At 39.7% G+C, this 23,418-nt stretch overlaps 1 long non-coding RNA gene across 1 annotated transcript in view; it reads left to right on the forward strand.

Annotated features, from left to right (window-relative positions):
- LOC113527449 (uncharacterized) overlaps positions 1-22,902 on the forward strand; it is a 79,102-nt gene extending 56,200 nt beyond the window's left edge. The window contains exons 3-7 of the long non-coding RNA XR_008302981.1: positions 9,180-9,308; positions 14,196-14,311; positions 15,242-15,322; positions 19,506-20,170; positions 20,285-22,902. This is a non-coding gene — a long non-coding RNA (uncharacterized LOC113527449). The remainder of the gene's footprint in view (positions 1-9,179; positions 9,309-14,195; positions 14,312-15,241; positions 15,323-19,505; positions 20,171-20,284) is intronic.
- Positions 22,903-23,418: the final 516 nt, after the last annotated feature.

Consider the following 23,418-nt stretch of genomic DNA (forward strand, 5'->3'; position numbering starts at 1 on the left):
TGGTTATGGATTGTGGCATACATGCTTAATCATGTGTACGTCACCAGGCTATGGCATGCAGGGGAAGTACACATTTTGTTAATTAGAAAAAATCTTGTTGGAAGTTAATTGCATTAAAAGCAACATACATATGCAGGTTGGTATGTTCTTCCCCTCACTTCCTCCTCAGTCCTTTAAAGCTTTAAAGAAGAAAACTGAGTTGTTGAGTTGCTTAAAAGAAACTGAGTTGTTGTTATTGGTTTAAATTGTAAAATATATACAGAAACAAAATGGTTACCATGTGGTAAAATATCAAAATATTTCATAAAATATATATAAAATGTATTTAGAAATGCCGTCTATCTTTATACAATCTTTAATAACTCTAAATGAAACAGAGGTAGACATACTGTTTGAGGCATTGAAAATTTTATAGATATGAAATATTGCAGTTTATACCACAACACTTTTGAATTCTCTGTTTTGATTAGTCAGAAGGTGTTGATTAAGTTTCTATAACAGCAGCTCTGACAGTAGTGCAGCTTCAAGGCATGTTTCAGAGGTTTATATTAATTCGCTTGTTCTAATATGTTATTGTTTCTAACAGCTTACACAGGGACTGGTATTAAAAAGTATATTAAAAGAATTAAGAAGTAACTTGATTTTATGAACATTGCACAACAATAAATGTAACTATAAATGGATAAAAAGTATGACATGCCATTCTTTAATAAATAAAAAAATCTTAATAATTGGCAAATTGCTGTGTTATAAGAGTAATATAACACACTTCAGGATGTGGTGTTATTGGAAATGAATAAACTTCACACCACCCCGTCATTAATTATTTGCCTATAACATCATGCACACTGTGTTTTATTCTTTACATACCATCCATGTCTACTACTGTATTTTTCATTTTTTCAAAACCTGTTTATTTTCTCTTTAGTAAGTACAATAAAATATTTTTCGGTTAGAAAATTTCCCTTACAAAATGGTGACAGTCTCTCAGGTAAGATCTAACCCAGATGATCACCTCTCCACAAATACCACCATAGTTCTCATGCCTCTCCAAGAGAAGATTAGTGTACTAAAATAAATTGAGGGATTTATGTTGGTCTGTGGTTTGCCAGTAGAGATGGATGAACTGTTCTGAACTCATTCATGAACTTTCTACATGTCACCAAAGCGAATAGCAAAAAGGATTCAGCTGCTCTATGGGGCTCAGTAATACTACTCTCCAACATCTAGGATGCTACACCAGGAGAGTTTTCATTGTTAGATTCCTAACCTTGCCATTAAAGGACGTTGCTGTTACTGCATTGTGCTGGACTTATTAGAGGTATATTACAGGTGTGAATAGACAGATGGGTGAAGACTGGTTTTGTGACAGAGGTGCATATGGGCCTGATCATGTTCATGTTCACCCTATTGGCTTTCCACGCTCCTTATTTTTATCATTACCTGCTCATGTTCCTGTTTCCATCTCTTTATTTAAACTCCCTGTTGCCCTCTCTTCTTTGTGAAATGTCTTTACTCCCTCTGTTTATCTGTTATTTTCTGTTTTTACACCAGTTCTTTTAGGCTCTACCTCTCCAGCAATAGAAAGGGGCACCACTGGACCACAGGGTATTATTTTGGTGGACCATTGTTAGTACAGCAGTGACACTTATGTTGCTCCAACTGATTCACTTGTACCAGCTCCACACACACTGCCATGTCATTGCCACTGCTGTATGATGTGGCAAATGATATTTGGTCAGTGGTAGTAATCCCGAATAGAGGGGACTGACAGCATATGAGCTGCAGTCACTAACTGTCCATCTGACCTGCATGGACCTAAACGGCATGGCTTGTGAGTGTAGTTATATTAGGTAGGTGTATCTAATAAACTGACTATTGAGTGTGTATAATCACACATCTGCTTTTTTTTGCTAATCAAAACATTTTTACAAGTGGCAGTTAGCACTTTGCTCAGAGTGTATTCAGCTGCTCTGTGACACAGCATGAGCAGCCGTTTGAAAAGTTGAGGTGGCTTCGTGTGTCTTGGTGGAAGCATGTGTTAGCCTTCACCCTAGCTGTCATGTGACAGGGGAGAGCTTGCTGGTGGGTAGGAACTGGCAAACAACCAATTTGGGAGAAAATGTTGTAAAAAAAAAAATGTAGGTATGTGAAAGTTGGATCAGAACTAAACCGTACCAAGATCTCCAGAAGCACCGAGGGGCAAAGAACTCTGTGTAAAGTCATACAGTGATGAATGGACTTATTTACAGGACTGTGCTTTAGCGAAGGAGCATAAAGACAGAAAGATGGAGCGATAAAGACTGCGAGATGGATGAGACTGTTGACAAAGTGCCAACTGCAGATGGAGAAGGAGAGGGAATGAGGTGGAGAGGCAAAATTCCCCAAGTTTTAGCAGAAAAAAAAATGAGTGCAGGAGCCAGCAAAAGAAAGGAAAGCCGACTCTTGTCTCATTTCGCAGACACACTAATCCATCCTTTCATCTGTAGCGTCGCTGCCGTCTCATTGCTGATAGAGGCGTCGCTGGGGCAACATTGAAAATAAGGCCGACTAGCCATGATGTCATAGCTTGGATGGCTTAGCAAGTTTGCACTCACTGGGGGGAAAAACAGAGAAAGCAAGAGAGCGAGAGAGTGAAGATGAGAACTGTGAGAGTGAAGATTGTAGTACAGTAATGGCAGAAGGGCTGCTGTATCTTCTTCATCATACTCGTCCTTCTGTGCTAACTGAGCTCAATACACTTGTAAAGGTTGCACTTAGCATAATAAAAGTGAACCTGGCACTGTGCAGCCTAATCCAGAGCAGGATTGTTGGGATTGTTGTATATAGCGAATGTGTAGATGATCATCTTTCTGTGGAGGAAAAAAAAATTGGCAAAATTTGAATCCTTACTCTATTACTATTTCACCTTAATTACTATATAACCTTAAATCTGACTTTAATCTTAATCTTGGGGATAAAAGGGAGTTTTCATGAAGCTTGTATTTATAATTCATTATAACTGTGCAGATAATTCCTTGATTGTTGATTATTTTCCTATAATAGCACACCTATTCCTTACATAATGCCTCATAAACTCCAGTAAAGAATCATTTTGTAATGAATAGCACCGAATGACACTTAAGTCATTTTATACATTGTTCCATAAAATGGTTCTTTATCTTCAGATTGTTCCTCAAACATATGAATTTCCTCTCACAGTCGGGACTAAAATGAGTATGTTATGCATACAGTAGAAACAGATATTGTGCTTATTTTTCATCTCTTTTTTTTTAATCTTTTTACAGGAGCTGATGAAATGCAGTCTGTCAGTTTGAATCAACGTACAAAATAACGTCTCTCACTGCATCATCTTGGTGACAATGACGAAGCCCATGCTCTTCACCTCCAAAATCTTGAGCTTGTCTCTGTCCAAAACCACATTTCACTGGACACACACAGACACACTGCACATTTTAATTCACTGGAAAGATGAAGCTGTCTAGAGAGTGTTTCCTGTCACCACCTTTCAAACTTGTTAAACACATGGCACTTGATGGCAGCAGTTAGGAATGTCGCACTGCTAGTTCTTCATACTGGTGACAGTGGAATAAGAGACACACACTCACTCTGTCTTTCTCTGCCTGTCTCTCTCTCTTTCTCTCTCTTTCTCTCTCTCTCTCTCCACACCTTCTCTCCATCTGGCTTCTGTTTGTTTGCCTTGATCTGAGCAGTCACGTCTTCTCAAACATGAGGCGGTTGACTACACAGAGGTCCAGATGGCTACACGGGTACAGGAGCACCATACTACAAACACACACACACACACACACACACACACACACACACACATGCACGTGCATCACAGCTCTGGGATTAAAAAGATACTATTACAACTGCTATATATACTCACCCTCCACTTTAATAGGAAAACCGGTACACTGCTTATTTATACAGTTATCCAATCAGCCAATCATGTGGCAGCAGCACAATGTAAAAACTCATGCAGATACAGGTCTAGAGCTTCAGTTAATGGTCACATCAGACATCAGAATGGGGAAAAGGTGTGAACTCTAAAGGAGTGACTTTAAACGTGGCATGGATGTTGGTACCAGATGGGCTGGTTTGAGTATTTCATGAACTGCTGATCTTCTGGGACATTGAGTGAGCAACAGTTCTGTGGGTGGAAATGTCGTGTTGATGAGAGAGATCAGAGAAGAATGGCCAGATTGGTTCGAGCTGCCAGGAAGGATATAGTAACTCATGCAGTATAATCACGCCTTACAACCATGGTGAGCAGAAAAGCATCTCAGCATGCACAAAACATTGAACCTTGAGGTTGATGGGCTACAACAGCAGAAGACCACACTGGGTTCCACTCTTGTCAGCCAAGAACAGCAATCTGAGGCTATCATGGGCACAGACTCACTGAACTGGACAGTTGAAGATTAGGAAAAAAAAATCACCTTGTCTTTTTCCAGTCTTCAGCTGTCTGAGTCTGTGCCCATGATAGCATCATATTCTTCTTCTTGGCTGACAGGAGTGGAACCCGATGTGGTCTTCTGCTGTTGTAGCCCATCCACCTCAAGGTTTGAAGTGTTATGCATTCTGTGATGCTTTTCTGCTCACCACGGTTGTACAGAGAGCTTATCTGAGTTACTATAGACTTCCTGTCAGCTCTAACCAGTCTGGTCATTCTCCTCTGATCTCTCTCATCAACAAGGTGTTTCAGCCTGCAGACAGCACACAGGATGTTTTTTTGTTTTTCGCACCATTCTGTGGAAAATCTAGAGACAGTTGTGTGTGAAAATCCCTGGAGATTTTAAACTTATTTTCGCAGGTTTGCACATGTGGACTTTTCAGTTCAGACCACAGGTTTTGAATACGATTCAAATCCAGAGAATGAGACCGTTAAAAACATTGAGGTCATCATCTTGTTGAAAGCTCTATCTATGGCCAAGTCTGAACCTCTTGGCAGAGGCAACCAGGTTTTGGGCTGAAATATCCTGATGCTTATCAGAATTCATGATACCATCAGGATGTCTTCACATCATGTCTTCCCTGATCCAGCTAAACATCACTGATCCTTCACAGAGTGTATGAGTTTGGTTTCTTTGTACAGTCCCCCTTTTTTGTGAAATATGCCAATGGTGAAAAGGTTATTTTCCTTTCTGTCCCATCTGACATCTGGCTCCAGTGATGAACGTTCAGGTGCAGCGTTTTGTGAGGTATTACATAACTCTTCCAGACAGCTTCTTGTTGTGGACATGGAGTCTAATAGTTGATTTCTAAAACGTATCAACCCTAATAAACAATTAAATATGCAATTCATCTCTGATTTTTCAGATCCTGATTGTGATTAATGATATCAACTGCGTTTTAAATTAAAAATATATTTTTATATCTATGTGTGTCTATTGTGTTGGAAGTCATTTGGATTTCCTTATGGTGATGAATGACTAAGTTATTTTACATGTGAAACCTCTTCTGTCTCCCTCAGTAAAGCAGGCATTTGACTGTAGACTGTTGCTGGAGACTAAGAGCAAATAAAGGGCAAAAATGAATTTCTTTTGGCTTCCTGGTGAATCTTTTTCTTTCGATAAACATCTGATTCACACACATCCCACCCAGAAGCCCTGAGTACTTTTTAGTAGATGACGAGTTTTAATGAGCGTGAAGTGGACTGATAATGTTTGGGAAAGTTAATCTGAGTTCAACATCTTTATAGTTAGCTAACATTTTGTCATCACTGCTCTCTGCAGTGTCTGCACTTTCTCAGCCTCATCTAGTCACAACTCAATTCATGCTGCTCCAATAGAAATGAATGAGCAGCAGAAAAGTGACATCATTTCAGTAGGATCTGATTGTATGAGTATGATGATGTCATAACCAGCCCCTTGCTTGCACTCTTTCTCTCTTTTCTCTCTCTCTGTGTGTGTGTGTGTGTGTGTGTGTGTGTGTGTGTGTGTGTGTGTGTGTGTGTGAGAGAGAGAGAGAGAGTGAGACTGGTCACTGCTTAGCCATGCGTTGTAGCCCTCTTGCTGTGTTTTTGATAGACAGATTCTAATATAATGCACATCAACACCACAAATATAGTTTTCCAAGAGCATGTATTTGTCTCACTCCTTACAGCACGGGCTGGTCTTTATTTCAGAGTAATTAGGAACAGTTCAGCTCGAATAATCAAATTCATCCCTTCTCATTTGCATGTCCTCCATTTGTCTCTCATTGCAGTCTCTTCCCATGGTACATTGTACCACAGATGCAGTGTCAGAGCAGGGCGAGGGGCTCTCAGAACTTCATCAAAGAGAGAAGTTAATGAAATGAAATGAGCCAGGACGTGTGAAAGCGAGGAAGAGGAAATAAAAGCCGGATGAGATTTTCTCAGTCTCAATACTCAATGCATTTTGTCTGAAGTAAACAAATGTCTCCCGCTTGCTGTCTCTGGAGAACTAAGCCTTGCCTGACTATGCGTTTTTTCCTAAATCCATTTGTAATTAATGTCTGACCAAATTAATTGGTGAGAGAGAAGGAAAGCTGTAAGAAGGCCTTCAGTCTATTCAATCACAAAGAAAAAGAACATTCTTCCACATAGCTAGAAAGTTAGATGATATTTTTACTTTTTTTTTTTAATTTCTTCCAAAGTTATGAGTGAAATAATGACATTGAATGCAAAGGTGATCACAGTGTTTGAGCTTGAGCTGTTCCTTCAAGTGCTATAACAGTGGTTGCTGCACCACAGGTCTCTGATCAGGAGGGAGAGAGAGAGTGTGTGTGTGTGTGTGTGTGTGTGTGTGTGTGTGTGTGTGTGTGAGAGAGAGTGTGAGAGAGTGAGTGAGTGAGTGTGAACGAGTGTAGGGCACATTGTATGTCTTATACACAGGGATTCTCAAACATTTTGCAGCCTGGGATCCCTTTAATTCAGGACAGATTTATTTAAGAACAATCTCCCACTATTCAAACATTAGGCCCAGTATTTAAATGTGTACACTAATATTTTGACTATTTATTGGAGCCTTATTGGAGCTTTTTATTCCTGAACTTCAATTCACATTAGATCCAAGCTGACATTATTTATAGGCTTGTTTCTGAGTTAGATTTAGATTAAACCCATTCAATTCAGCTGACCACTCAAAAACAACTAATAACTGTACGAACTCAAAAAATAAAAACAAAAATATCACAGACCCCCTGGCTGTGCTTCATGAATCCATGGAGAACTCCAGACCCTATGTTAAGAGGCTCTGCTATAGAGTTATAACACTGTTCCCTCTGCCCTCTGATTTTCTGAGTTTTCCCTTTTAATCTTTAAAACTGTATTTATCGGATACTTCAGTTCTCTTAACGCATGAGTCACTGAGGCTTGTGTGATTCATCCATATGCCTGCTTTCATTGAAATCTCTATAAATATAAATCTTACCTATGAGGCAATAGATTCCTGTTTGTTGCCACATAGACACTGTTAAATGTGGGAAATGGTGCATTGCTTTTGGTTTTTAGGATTTGTACGGACGACTTGTCAGGCAAATTGAACTGATTAATATAACTGGCATGTCCTCCACTTATTCGGAATTATAGAAGAGGATAAAAGCCAGCTTATTGCGACATGCCCGCCATCCTGACGTGAGAGAATCTGTGGAGAGATTTTCCAAATAAAAACAAAACCATGTGCATGTATTATAACGACAATGTCAAACAAACAAAAGTTCATGCTGTGGAAAAAGTTATGAGTGCTCAACGTGTTTTCTCATATCCGTGTTATTGCTGTGGTTTTTGACAGTTATAAATCTTTATTCGGTATCATCACACACAACACGGTGAGAAAAAACACACACAGTCATAGTATATACACAATGTATACTCTGTGTACTGTAAAAATATATACTCATAAACTGATGGTCACAGTCCATTTAGCACAATGTGGAACTGCCATGAGGTAAAAAATGAGTTGGAGAAGAAGCCAGAGTACCAGTCCCTAAACACTGAACAGATATCCTGTGCCTACAAGTGATCCATCACAAACACATGCATACACACTATACAGATTGGACAGGCAATCTGTTTTGCTTTATGGACCACATCAAATCAGGGAAACCTACATACCACAAACATTCTCACCTTTTTAATTGAAGTTTGGCTGCCATGCTGGGCTCTAGAGCAGTCCTCCAGATGGCCACACACTCTCTCACTCTGCCCAACGCTACTGGCAGTGACAAATGATGATAAATGTACATTTACTGCTCTTATTCTTTTTCTCAAAATAAAACATGGAAAATGGCATTCAGACAGATTTCATCCCACAGCCTGGACAGGAGACACCATGCTGGCTTTTAACCTTTCACAACTGGCAGAGAGTGGAGGTGTGTGAGAGGACAGAATATTCTGGACATTACTGTGCTGGGTTATGTGGAGGGCGTACACACTGATCAGCCATAACATTAAAATCACCTGCCTAATATTGTGTAGGTCCCCTAGTGCAACCAAAACAGCCCTGACCCATGGAGGCATGGACTCCACAAGACCTCTGAAGGTGTGCTGTGGTATCTGGCATCAAGACATTAACAGCAGATCCTGTATGTTACGAGGTGGGGCCTCCATGGATCGGATTTGTTTGTCCAGCACAGATGCTCGATCGGATTGAGATCTGGGGAATTTGGAAGCCAAGTCAGTACCTTGAACTCGTTGTCATGTTCCTCAAACCATTCCTGAGCAATATTTGCAGTATGGCAGAGCACTTTATCCTGCTGAAAGAGGCCACTGCCATTAGGGAATACCGTTACCATGAAGGGGTGTTTGCAACGATGACTGGTTAGGTGGTACGTTTCGTATGTATGTTACATAAGTAACATCCACATGCTGCATCCAAAGTTGCATCATACTGCCTCCACCAGCTTGCCTTCTTCCCATAGTGCATCCTGGTGATGAACACGTGATGTAAAAGAAATACAAGAGATTGTTGTCACATGCAGAGAGTAATCAGTAGTTGTCAGATATTCCTGCAGCTCCTTTAATGTTTCTGTAGGTCTCTTGGCAGCCTCCCCGGTAAGTTTTTGTCTTGTCCTTTTGTAAATTTTGGTGGGATGTCCTGTTCTTGATAATGTCACTGTGGTGCCCCATTTTCTCCCCTTGTTGATGACGGCCTTCACCGTGTTCTATGGTACATTTAATGTTTTGGGAATTTTTTTGTACCCCTCTCCAGATCGATTCCTTTTGACAGTGAGGCCCTGTACAGGCTTTGTCAGCTCTATGCAGACCATGGCTTCAGCAGTCAGATGAAACCAAGAAGATGTGAAGAAAATCCTACAGAAACAGCTTGTCTTTATTTGAGGTTAGTCAGAATAATTTAGTTGATGATAGCTGTATGATAATTACTTTTGAACATGAGATTAAATGTGATTTGTTCATTCTGAACACAGCCACATCCCCAATTATAAAAGGGTATGCACACTTATGCAACCAAGTTATTGTCACTTTTTTATTTTTCCCTAAAATGTGTCTGATTGTTTTTCACTTAATTTTTATATGTTGTAATTTCACACTGAGGGTGGGAAAAGTTCTGACATGATTTATCTTGGTCATTTTAGCAATTTTTATAACACTTTTCAAGCACAGTCCAGTTCTGTGCTTGGATTACTGTTGGGATGGAGTTTCACACATGTCTATGTGGATGTCCTCTGGGTTCTCCAGTTTCCTCCCACCTCCCAGATACATGCCAGTAGCTGTATAAAATAAATTGCCTGTAGGTGTGAATGTGTGTGTGCATGAAGCCCTGCGAAGGACTGATGTCCCAGGCATTCCCTGGATAAGCCCCTTGATCCACTGCAACTCTGATCTGGATAAAGTGCTTACTAAAGACGAATTAAAATAAAGGATGAAACGGCAGGTACATATTTGCCTATTAGTGATTAGTTTCATTACTCACTGCCCCCCACCCCATTTATTCATGGCCAATTCCCACCCATCAGACATCTCTCCCCATCACACGACAGCTACTGACCAGAGAGGGCAAAGGGCTATCACCTGCTTCCTCTGAGACATGTGAAGCAAGCCGACTGCATCTTTTCGAACTGCTGTTCATGCAACGTCAGGGGGCGGCGTAACACTCTCAGAGGAAAGCACTATCCACACCCACAAGCTCGCAGATGCCCATTGGCTAGTGTTACTGTGATTGATAGGAGTGAAAGTGTATGCTCCCCTCCCTCCCTCCCTCCCTGAAAGCATGGCCAGTGTTGCTCTCTAGGGCTCCCAGCCACAGATGGCTGTGGTATTACCAGGATTCAAACTCACAACCTTCAGATGAGAGGGCAAACACGTTTCTGTTGCGCCACTCTCGAGCCCTAGGTTTGTTATTTTTTACCATTTGGAAATGTCATAAAATCTTCAAGTCTGCATTTGTGACGTGTACTTTAGGGGACTTTACTGTATTCTCATGAACAGACATCTGCGTACAACTCCCATTTTCCGTATTAAATAACATATAACACTGCAGTTGCATTCCAAAGTACAGTTATTTTGCTGAGGAAAAATGCTACAATATCTTTAAAACACACTTAAGTGGATTAGTACTAGCCATCATACTGCAATATAGCTAGTGTTAATCAGTTTCTGATCTTCTTATCACAGTACACCATAACACTGATGTATCCTCACACTTCTACACTTATTACTGTAAACTTGATTGCATTTGACTCGAGGTTCCTTTCCAAACCCTGTAATGATCTCATGGACTATAGCAAGTCATCTTAAAAACCAGAGTATCCCTTTAGCAGGCTGCACATGTATGGGATTATGGGCCGTTTGTGAGGAGGGAGATAGTGTTACCCCTCGCTCATTTTCCAGCATTTAGCATTCTACCTCTCCGCCATTTCAGCCACAGGCTCGAGTTACTCGGCGCACGGAGAATTCTGCCCAAATCCCATAATCCATCCGTTCCAGCCTCCTGTGCTGAGTTGTTTCTTTTCCGTCAGAGGCAGTGGACTATATCAAAACACATTGTGCAAAAAAATAAATAAGTAAAGTAAAGTAAATGACTAATAAAAGTTGGTAAATTAATAATCAATCGTCTAACAAGGAGAAAACAGGATGGAGAGAACTACCATGTCCTCTTCAGACTTCATTTTCTCTTTCTTTCTGCTTCGGTTCTTTGTCGTTGAAGCAGCCTTGATTATAATAATGACGACTCAGCGATTTCTCTCTCTCTGTTTTTCCCCATCTTTTCTCCTGTGTTCTGATCAAAGGCAGCTTTGTCTTCTTCGCTGTGCTGTAACTCAGTCCGGAAAGCTGATGGGTCTCGGATTGTTATCAGAGAAACCGCCTGATCGTCCTTGTACTGTGTTTTGGAACACAACTTCTGAGTCACTTTACCAAATCTTCAGCAGTTCTGAAATGAACTCAGTTTCCCTTCACATTCAACTCGTCTTTGTGCAGAGTTGATATTTTGGGGATTTCCTATGATAAATATTATTTATGGATGAGCAAATACAACCACTCCCAATACTTTCCACTTAAACTTTTAAAATGCTGTCTGTTTTTTTTTCCTGGTCTTATTCCCATCTTTCTCCCTTATGTGTCATTATTCTACTATTTTTAGATTTCAAAGCGATGAGACTCTACCAGAAGTCACTCTGTATTTATATTGTGTCATTTACCCTACATTATCTCTCTAATCATAGTTAATGTTTTAAAAATAATAACCAGAAGATTTTAGTTTCAGATCCACTGTCAGGCTCTAAAGTAATGTTTCAACCATCAACTGCTCTGCTTTTTTTACAGCCTGTATTCTGCCTCAACTGGAAGCTGCTTTGGATAATATCCTCTGCTGCATTAATAAATCTAAGTCTGTATATATATATATATATAAATAAAACTGATTGAAAAGATGGAGTAATTGAGGCATGGCTCTGATTCACTGTGATGTTTCGTGTATCTCTGGGAAGCTACAGGGGTCAGAGGTTAATTCTGAGGTCAGCTGAATATTCTGAGAGTTCTGTCAAAATGGGCGCTGATGTAAGTTCTAAAAGTGAACTTGTAAGTGCTGGGGTTGCACAGATGGTGTGTGTGTGTGTGTGCGTGTGTGTGTATGTGTGTGTATATATACACATGTGTCTGTGAGAAAGAGTAACTGGGAATAATTAGAGCCTCTGCCAGAGGTGGGAGGAGTGGACACACCTCACTGCAGCTGAGTGTGTGTGTGTGTGTGTGTGTGTGTGTGTGTGTGTAGTAATTTGTAAATCATGATGAAGCAGTAGGCTTCACTATATAAATGCCATAAGGCTGGTAATAAGGTTTCTTGGATAGTTTTCTCCTCCACTCCCATTCTGTTTAATTAATATCTAATGTCTGGATGCAGAACCACACTTTACTGACGTAAAACCTCAAACAATGTGACTCACTCAGACGTGGAGCAGGAGTGTGTTACGTGTTCCGACATAATCATTGTCTTTTTTTTTCCTCTTTTAACCCTATTTTGAAGATTCTTCTTCTTCATCGTCTTCAGTAAGTGCTTTATTCTGGTCAGGGTTGTGGATCTGGAGACTATCCTGGGAACACTAGGCCCAAGGCAGAAGAATTCAACATGGATTGTAGGCCAAACCATCACAAGGCACCATTCACACAGTCCAGCTAGTGGTGTGTATTTAGGTACTGTAGTTAGGAAGAAACAAGAATTTCTGGAGGATGTCCCTGTGGAGAACATCTGAAACTCCACACAGGCATTAACCCAGACTGAGGCTTGGGACGAGGACCCTGGAGCTGTGACCCCACTTCACCAATGCTTTCCTCCATCCATCCATCCATCCTCTGTACTGCTTATCCTACACAGGGTCGCAGGGAGCCTGGAGCCTATCCCAGGGGACTTGGGGCACAAGGCGGGGGACACCCTGGACGGGGTGCCAACCCATTGCAGGGCACAATCACACCCACACCCATTCACTCACTACAAACTGTTTAGAGACACCAATCAGCCTACAATGCATGTCTTTGGACTGGGGGAGGGAACCGGTGTACCCAGACGAAACCCCCGAAGCACGGGGAGAACATGCAAACTCCACGCACACAGGGCAGAGGCAGGAATCAAACCCCCAACCCCAGAGGTGCAAAGCAACAGCACTAACCACAAAGCCACTGTGCCCCCTCCCAGTGATTTCATTCTTTTTAAAAAAATTATGTTTGGAAGCATCACGTCCAAGCATAGAAGTGAGTGAAGGTCCTATTTACAGTTCTAACCGTTTCCTCACAACCTCTCACTCAGTAGCACAAAACATTCACCCCTGAGCTACCAATGTCTCCATACAAGTATAGCCCTTAACAAAGAAATTAATTAATAGAATTACAGTTTCAGAATTAAAGACTGCTGTAGAGCAGTTACTTCCTAAAGATTAAACAAAACTGGATTAACTGGATTAACAGGACAAAAAGTAAACTAGACTAAAACTTGTAAAAATGCCAGGCACATTAGCACTACTGATGCAACGATAGGTTGAATTTTCTCTAAGCTCTCAGGAGGAACACATTCTACTGAAAATCAAAGAGGAGTTGCATGACACATGAGCGTACTCACTTCTTAAAGCTTTATATTAGCCAAGTGTGTGTGTGTGTGTGTGTGTGTGTGTGTGTGTGTGTGTGTGTGTGTGTGTGTGTGTATGTGTGTGTTCTGTTATAAGGCTACATTAAAACATTTGGCATTCTGCCTTAGTCTAAATCTCCTCTGCAGTCTTTCCACTACTCATCTGCTCGTCTTTGCTCACCTCTTTTTTGTTTCACATTCTTTCCTGCCTTTTCTTCTAAAAAAAACCAGACCTATAAACATTTAGTCGTCTAAATGATGTCAGCGATCGGATGTGATGAATTTTTACTCATCCCACTGTGAGTTTCTCAGTTTAAATGTGCAAAACTACATGGACTTACTACAGAGCTGTTGATTCTTGATTATTGTTGCTTATTTTCACAGCGGTTGTGTAAGGAATGAGTATTATATAAATGCTTGTTGAGTAACATTAAAAAAAAAAAAAAAAAAAAAGCTTGGACGTATACCAGACAGTACCCGGAAGAAAATTGCCTTTGGGTTCATGCTGCTAAATAGAAGGAAAAAAAAAACCTTCAAAGTGATTTTTTTTTTTTAAATAAAGAGTGGGAGTGAATGATTTTGGACTGAATTATTTGACAAGCAGTAACCAAATACTTGGGTTAAATATTGAACTCTGTGTTTAAATTCCAGCGTTCCAGAATTCAGGTCACACTAATAAGAGGTCCAGTAGCTTTACCGTTAAACATACACAGAAGGGGAAGTGACTAGGTGATCAGCTGTCCTGGTGCGCTGTGACAGCATTTCTGGTAAGTAGTGCCTTGTTTCTTTAAACAGTAGTGAAGTGAGTGGGAGTGAGCAGCGCAGAAACATTCTGCAGGCAGTTTAATAAAAAAAACAGAAAAAAATAGAATAAAAATAAAATGAAAACCATATCTATTGATAAAAAAAGCACCCCTGGTTGATCTTTAATAAAATAGAGTTTCTTAGAGTTCTTTAATTGTAATCCTTGATAAATTGTTTGGTATAAAAGAAAAAAAAAACACTTTATTGGAAAATAACTTTAACTCCGCGTTACATCAGGCTGCGTCACACCACTGTGTCTTTGATTATTTCCCCACGACAGCATGTCCCCAAGTGTTTTATTCCTTATCAGGTCAAAATACGCATCCTGTATTAGACTTGGAAACCAATGTCATGCTGTGTTGGATTCTGGGATTGATTCACCATACTGTATATATGATATATGCTATTTGTATACATCAAGCATATATGACAATGACAGAGTTTTTGTGATTTTGCCTTTATACACCACCACAATGGATTAAAACTATCAAGATGTGATTGAAGGTTCCACAAAAATATGGCATTTACAATTTAGGAATTACAGCCATTTTAAGCAAAGTACCTCCATTTTCAGGGGCTCAAAGGTATTTGGACAATTGACTGACAAGATCACATCTTGATAGTTTTATTTCAAATCCATTGTGGTGGTGTATAAAGGCAAAATCACAAAAACTCTGTCATTGTCCAAATACTTCCGGACCTGACTGTACATATAACATAACAGTGTCTTTAGGTTTGGTTGTAAGATAGATAGATTGTTGATAATTTTTGCAGTTTGAGTTTGCAGTCAGGAAACTGCTTTTAAAACTACTAAACATTTAGTTTGGTAGGGATCCTATATATTTTCAGGATTATGATTATTTTTTGAGCACTGTTGACTCTGTTTATTGCAGGTTTATGGTAATAAGCACTTCAGCATGCCCATACATCTATCATGTCAGCACAGGCGAGACGATCAGACATCACGGAGCCAGGTGAGCGTTTCCCCGTTTCTACTCCCATTTGTGGGTTTTGCTTCTTCATTTTGACTGCAACGTGAACTTCCTGCCCCAGCACGAGAGTGTCACTTTCCTGACAAACAAGGCTCTCCATTGTCTTGATATGTTTTCTCTGCTTTAGCTTACCTGCATTAAAACAAGCAGGCCAGAGTCTTGTGGTTTTCTTTTCCTTCTTTAACCTGCCTAACAATAGCACTGAAATAACAGTATACTGGATATCAGTGTGTCTCAGGTCTTGAATGAAATTTGTAGTTATTATAGGATGTCACAGTCTAGGGAAGGGGATTTTCATGAATGAAATATAGATAAAAATTCTAGTGGTTGAAATGTAGACCTGTAGATCTGTAGTGAGGTCTTGGGACACTACGAGCTGCCAGAACAGCTTCAGTGTGCCTTAGCACCGATTCTACCAATCACTGGAACATCGTTCTTCCAAAAGATATCCCCTCAGCTGTTTTGATGATGGTAGTAGAGAGCGCTTTCTAACCCATCACTCCAAAATCTCCCATAAGTGTTCAGTTAGGTTGAGATCTGGTGACTGTGAATGCATTTGATTTACATCATTTTCATCTTCATCAAACCATTCGGTGAGCCCTCGTGCACTGTGAATGGGGTGAAGTCACCCTGGAAGAGGCCAGTCTCATCAGTTTCATCATAGGATAAAGGTGATCAGTCAGAAGAAATTTGTAATGATTTGCAGGGACTATTCACTCTGTTACCCAAACCATGCCGGCAAGATAAATAAATGCCCCCACACCATATCCTTTAATTTGTCCCGTCTGTAAACATGGTGTCACTCCGAGGACGGCGTAATGTTACACCTCAAGGATTATTAAAGTCAATCACTCTGAAACAGTGACAAACAAAGGTGAGACAATATCTTGTGTTTCAAAACTACAACCACTTTGGTCTGAATGTGCCTTCTTTTTACCGTTTTGAACCATACACAGGTATTCCATTATTACTTTTTTTTTTTTAAGGAAGATTTTATCATGCTAGTCATGGCATTACATTTATTGATATGATTTTTATTCAAACCAAATGTAAATCCAATGACCCATTCATGTCATAATTACACAGTCCTGCGATTCCAGTTGTATCATAATTATAGAATCAGGGCCAAACCTATTAAAATTCCATGTTAGAGGCTTGATGTTCAGGATGTTCTCTAATCAGAAGGTCAAGCAGTTCCATTATATCTCATCCATAGAACGGAACTCTGTCCCCAATTTCCACCAAGCCATATGTTTATAACGAAGGAGGTGACAAGAGTCTGGCCAGCAAACTTTTATTGTAATAAGCATGAAAGGGTGATTTCATTTCAGCTGAAATTCTGTTGCTAAATGAGGGCGTTTATGTGACAAACACTATTGTATGGCGTTTGGCTCATGTGCTTCAGTTCATAACTGGTTTCTTGAATGGTGTTTGGCATTGGTAATGGTTTCGATGGCAATATTTTAGTTGGAAGATGTCTAGGAAGTCACTGTGGAGTCTATGTTATGACTAATTGTTGATTTTAAGATCAGTGAAGGTTTTTTGTTTTGATTTTGAAAAGTATTGTGAAACCTGCAAGCATTACAAGCATTACAGCAAGCATTGTTAACCATCCTTGTTGACATATGATTTTTGGATTATGTTTAGAATTTTTAAGAGGTGTACGTAGTGCCAGTTGTCGATACACCCAGTTAGTTGAAACTGCTCAATTTGAGTTGCATCAAGGTTTTCCAAGGATTGCTAACACATCATTAGACCACAACAGCAAGATGCCTCGCAAAAACACCCAATGAATAATCACTTAACAAATAAGCTTTTGTTTTCTCAACGTGCATTAGCTCAGTTTAAGCAATTGCAGCAATCGTGTCATACTCACTGTACCATCACATTTCCAATCACTAATGACTGCCCTCTAAAGTAACAAATGGCGTCACTCTCGCTGTAAAGTGGCAGATGCGTGCTTGTTTCTTAGTTGATGAACTGTCTATGTGCTCCTGCCACTCATCTTCACAGCCCAATAAAATTGTTGTGTCATCAGTAGGGCCAGACCCAGTGCAGCTCCATTAGCTCTAAACACTTGATGAGTTCTCATGTATTTTACTGGCAAATTTTCACCTGCATCCTAAATGCTTTAAATGCTAGTTTCTGCTCCTGTTCCAAACTTCCAAACCATAAGCAGTTTTATTTGATTACAGTGACGCACAGCAAGTTTTTCTGAGACGTAAACTCTAGTTTAGTTCAAACATATTGTAGCTGTCCCTCAAGAGGTAATACTAGCATTCATTGGTATAGCTTTAGTTAAAGAAAAGTTCATGTGTTTACAAAGAATATTAGCTAATGGGATTCACAAATAAAATCAGTTTGTTGCTCATGTAGGCTTGGTCTCCAAAAACCAGCATGTCTGATCTGAATAAGAGCTGAAAAGGTATGGGAAAAAAATCACATTATGGTAACTTCACTATATCTGCAATATCTTACAATCTCTCCTTAGAACATCACATTTTCAATGAAGGCATTATTAAATGCTGTATAATATAATTGTAATAATAATAATGCCACAGCAGCAGTACATGGCTATTTTTTGGTTAAACTTGCTAGAATATTTGTTGAAATATACCTGTTGAGAACATTTATATCCCCCCTTCAGATTTCCATCACAGTCTTAGAATAAGGTACAGTCAGATAGTTCTGTGATTTTAAGATATTGAGCCATAAGGTTTTGTATTTTGGTGTAAAAGTTTTTATATTTTGTTGTAATCAGTTGCATGTCACAACGCATGCAACACAATGCATTTATAACAACACAAACTAATTTTTGCTAATAAAGTCAAAAAGGACCTTAAATTGCAGGGTTTTACACTGCAAAAAATTTCTTATATACAGACAAATTTATCTAATGTTTCTGAGAATGAGATTATTCTAAAGCAAATATATAACTATTTAGTATTTTAGATGCTTTTACAATCTTATTATAGGAAATAACTGACAAATTTGACTATATTCAAGATATTTTCACTTCCCAAGATATCTTTTTTGCAGTGTATATATTTGACAACTATGCAGTCTATCTGAACAATAAAGTTCAAGGTGGGCAGTTGAGGGTTAAAAGTATTTCTCAAAGGCCCTATAATAGTTCTGAATAGTTCTGAATAGTTCTGAATAGTTCAGTTGCTTCAATGATGTAATCCATCAATGTGCAGTTGATTTAAATAACCCAAAAGCCAAGAATATATCAAGGAAATTGAATTCCAACTGTCAGTTAATAAAGTAAAATCCAGTTTTGTCCAGAATCTGTTTAGCATTAAACTGCCACACTACTCTCGTGTTATATTCTTGAAAGCAGCTGAAGTTGTTAATGTCGATATGTCATGGGCACTTATCAACATTTCATGGAAGTTGTCAAAATATCAGAATGGTTTGTGGGTGACGTGGGTGTGGAAGCTGCATGTTATTGAGATTTTGATTTGGTACACTGCTGACAGGGGTGTAATGGGGTAACAGGGGTCACGTGATGCCATCCCACCAGTGAAGAGCTCTCTCAGTGCTATTGGGGTTATGTGTTTGTGTGTATAATGCAGAATGAATTTGATATACAAAAAAAGGGGCATGAGAAATGAATGTTAGATTCTTTCAAACAATGAGATTTCACACCGTATTCCAGCCACAGTGATGAGTCAGTCACACTGCACATTTTACACACACAAGTAATGCGTTCTCTGAAACTAGCCCTTGTGTTGTCTTAAGGATAAAAAATGTTTAACAGCAGAGAAAAACCTTTAAATGATCTTTTTTTCAACCTGAAATATTTGTTCATAATTCCATGAAAATTGTCTTAGGGTCATTTTTTACCCGGCAGTTATAAAATCGGTTACGCACCACAAAAACCACAAAGACACACACAAACTTTCTTGTGCATGTACAGCATCTCCCCTCCATGACCCCACACATGACTCAAGTTCACAGACAAACTAAAAATAATTTCAGACAAAATAAGCAAAATTTGAGACAAAATAAACATTTGTTGAAAGCATTGTTTACTGATGGGGAATGCAGTCAGAGGCTATAAAGGTGCCGCAGATGAAAGTACCCCCAGTTCTCTCTTTGCTGAAGCCATGACTGCACGTTTCAGTGCCCAAAAGGTTGTAGATCTGGTTTTTTTTTTCAGAAGTTCAGGAGGGACAAGAGAACAATGATTCAGAAGAGGAGGATGTATCTGAAGAAGAAGATAGGGAAGAACACAACCAGAGCATGAGGCATTATCTTCAGATGAAGAAGAAATCCCCCAAGCTGAAAAAGAGACATTTTGTCAAAGAACAGGAAAATGACATGGTCCTTGACACCATATGACAACCAGGGCAGGATGCCAGCACAAAATTTCATAAGGATGACCCCATGGCCCACAAGACATGCAGTTGCCCATGCCCAGGACATTGCTTAAACATTCTACATGTTCATCACACCAGCCATAAAAAAAAAAAATCATCCTGGAGATGACAAATTTGGAGGGTTTCTGTAAAAATTGAGACAACTGGAAAAGGATGGATGAGATTGGTCTGCATGCCTACATAGGGCTGCTAATCTTAGCGGGTGTGCGTAGGTCCCAAGGTGAGGTTACGTCTAGTCTCTGGGATGCAGAGAGTGGAAGGGCGATTTTCTGTGCCATGATGCCACTGAAAGTCTTTCACACTTTCACAAGAATGCTACAATTTGATAATCATGAATCAAGATCTGCAAGAGAGACAAACTGGCAGCCATCAGAGAGGTCTGAGAGAAGTGGGTGGAGCGTCTGCCATACCTCTATAACCCTGGGCCTGAAGTAACATCTGTAATGTAAGTGATTTTCACTGCTAATTTTATTATGTATTGCTGTAATATTGTTGATTTATGTGATTGTTTTCTGTGACACTGATACTAATTACTGATAGTAACCTCTTTTGTTAAAAGGATGCTGTCCTTTCCGGCAGAGTATGCCCAGCAAGCCATCAACGTATGGCATCAGTATATGGGTGGCCTGTGACGCACAATCCTGTTACGCTTGGAAGATGCAAGTCTACACAAGGAAGCCTTCCAGTGGAGCCCCGGAGAAGAACCAGAGGATGTGGGTTGTGCTTGACGTGACAGATAGACTGAGGGGGCACAATGTCATGTGTGACAATTTCTTCACCAGTTATGAACTCAGCCAGCAGCTCCTGAAGAGGAAGATCACCATGTTTGGAAGAGTTAGGAAGAACAAGCCTGAGCTTCCCCCTGCACTCCTTGCAACAAGGGGAAGAGAGGCCTTCTCATCATAGTTTGCCTTCAACCCTACCACCAGACTCTAGTTTCGTACTTGCCAAAGAGGAACAAGAATGTGGTCCTCCTGAGCACACTGTACAAAACGGCTGAGATCAGTGATCATGAGGCCAGGAAGCCAGCCGTCCTCATACAATGCCTTTGTGATATGGAACAAGATCAACCCTACCTGGATGCCTGATAAGCGGAACAAGAGGAGGGTGTTCCTGGAGCAGCTGGGAAAGCCACTTTAGTATCCCCATACATTCAAAGAAGGGAGCGCCTCCCTCGCACAGCAGCCTTTGCAGTGCTTGTGAAAGCTCTTCAGGGGGCTGAATCCTGTCCAGATCCATCTGAGGCTGCAGCTGAGGCTGGCAAGAGGAGGAGATGCCAATTCTGCCCCCCAAAGAAAGACTGTGAAACAAATACTATGTGCTGCACATGTGAGAAATACATCTACAAAGTCCATGCACACACATTTGCATACTGTCCTACATTTACTAAATAGAGTTGATTGATTTATGTTCTTCAAGTTTTTGTTTTGTATCTATTATCTTATTTTATTCTTATTTATTGTTGTTGTTTATACACTTTGTGGGTGGGGGAAATTGTTAAAAAAATGGGAAGAGACTAGTATTTTGTAGTTGAATTCCTTATTGTACAGAATATAAGAATATATCACTATGTTGCCAGAACTGTGAAGAGCTGGGGTGTGCAATCTTTTCCACAAAGGGCCGGTGTGGGTGCAGGTTTTCAATCCAATCAATCAGGAGCCAAAACCTGCACCCACACCAGCCCTTTCTGGAATAGATTGGAGACCCCTTGTGAAGAGGGAAGACCCAGATATATACCCAGATAAAGTTTGTGATGAAGTTTGTGATGAATGACAGGTTTCTTCATGGAAAATAGATTTGGGGTTTAAAATTCAATTAAGCCAGCTCTTGGCATTTGACTAACTATGTCATGAAGCTTGGTTGAGATGACGAGCAAAAACTCCCTTGATTACAGAAGGACAAGTTAACAGGAAAGAAGGGGCTCATCCCTGATTTAAACATAGGACCTCTAGCACTCAAAGCAAGACTCATACCCCTAGACCAAATAGCCTACTAGCCTGGATTGGCTCAAGCCACTTTTGTTTTTGTTAATTTCCTTTTGCACAAATGTCCTAACATAGACACGACTCTGGGTATCCTAGAAAGGTCTACTCTCCTTCACAATTCGGTTCCAACCTTAGTCCATCACACTAGACATTTCAACGTATTTTTGCTTTTGTCTTCAGAGAGCAAAGTGACATCTGTGAGCACTGGTTTAATTAAAATGCAGTGGTGACGTAGAGTGTTTGCAAGTTCTCATCACCGAAATTGGTACGCCAAGGTGCTAACCAAGAGGTAGACTAAACCTGAAAGGGCATTCCCTTGAAAAGAGTCTTCCCTGAAAATTCAATTAAGCTGTTTTATTTTAGGAGTTTAGTGAAGGTGGGTCATTTTTGACCCTTAGGACAAGTGGAGTATACATAATGTTAAGACTACACAAGGGCTATATAAACACAATGACAATGTAGTGAAAAGGGATCACATCAGTTTTAGCCTTAGTCCAGTACCCTGTCCTGATCCAATGTAAGGTTCTTCTATTTGTTTTTAAAGCTCTTTAAATGGGCTAGCCCCCTTCTACATTGTAGACCTTCTTTCTCTATACTTAGCTCTTAGGTCTCTGAGGTTTTCTGACCAGTTACTCCACACTGTTCTACAGTCTCAGTTGAGGCTAAAGGGTGACCATGCTTTTGCAATCACTGTGCCAAGGCTGTAGAACAGACTACCCCATGATATCAGGAGTGCCTCATCGGTTACCATTTTAAAATCAAAACTAAAGTCATATCTTTTCACATTTATTTTACTTTTGTTATTGTTATTACTATTATTGCTATTTTATCTTTAGCAGTATTATTTTATTTATTGTGTCCGGTCTGTATTTTCAGTTTTATCTCAGTTTTATTCTTATGTCTGTACGGCACTTTCGGCAACTATAGTTATTAGTATTGTTAGCATGTGTTATTCTGGTTTTAACTTTGTTTTGCTACCCCGATTTCTGGATTTTGCCTATTTTATGTATTTTGATGATTGCCTGAATCTCTGCCTGTTTCTGACCTTGATTTTGCTCCACGTTTTGTATTGTTTGCCTGGTTTACCTACAGTCAGGTCCGGAAGTATTTGGACATTGACAGAGTTTTTGTGATTTTGCCTTTATATATCACCACAATGGATTTGAAATAAAACAATCAAGATGTGATTGAAGTGTAGACTTTCAGCTTTATTTTAAGAAGTTCCACAAAAATATGCATTTACCATTTAGGAATTACAGCCATTTTAAGCAAAGTACTTCCATTTTCAGGGGCTCAAAGGTATTTGGACAAAGTGACATAATTGTAAATATAACCATAATTTTAATACTTGGATGAAAATCCTTTGTTTAAAGGTAAACATACACCAACAAATTCAAAGGTAATTGAATTTACTCAATTCAGATGTGAGCATTGAATTGAATTGCCTTAACATGGTTTGTTTTGTACATCCAACATGATTTGATGATGTATAATCAAAGCCCTGGAATAAAATCTAATTCCACATACTCACCTGCAGGCTTTAATGTAGGACCCTGATGTTGGGAGATGATAATGTTACCCACTATGCTATCATACTACACAATGTTACTTTAAGACTGTAGTCATATCTCACTGTCAACAGCCTCATGAGATTTTATAACAAAATTGAATTGCGTTAATACTGTATCAATTAATTACACTCTTACAT

Source organism: Pangasianodon hypophthalmus, chromosome 12 (assembly GCF_027358585.1).
Source record: "Pangasianodon hypophthalmus isolate fPanHyp1 chromosome 12, fPanHyp1.pri, whole genome shotgun sequence".
NCBI classification, from domain to species: Eukaryota; Metazoa; Chordata; class Actinopteri; order Siluriformes; family Pangasiidae; genus Pangasianodon; species Pangasianodon hypophthalmus.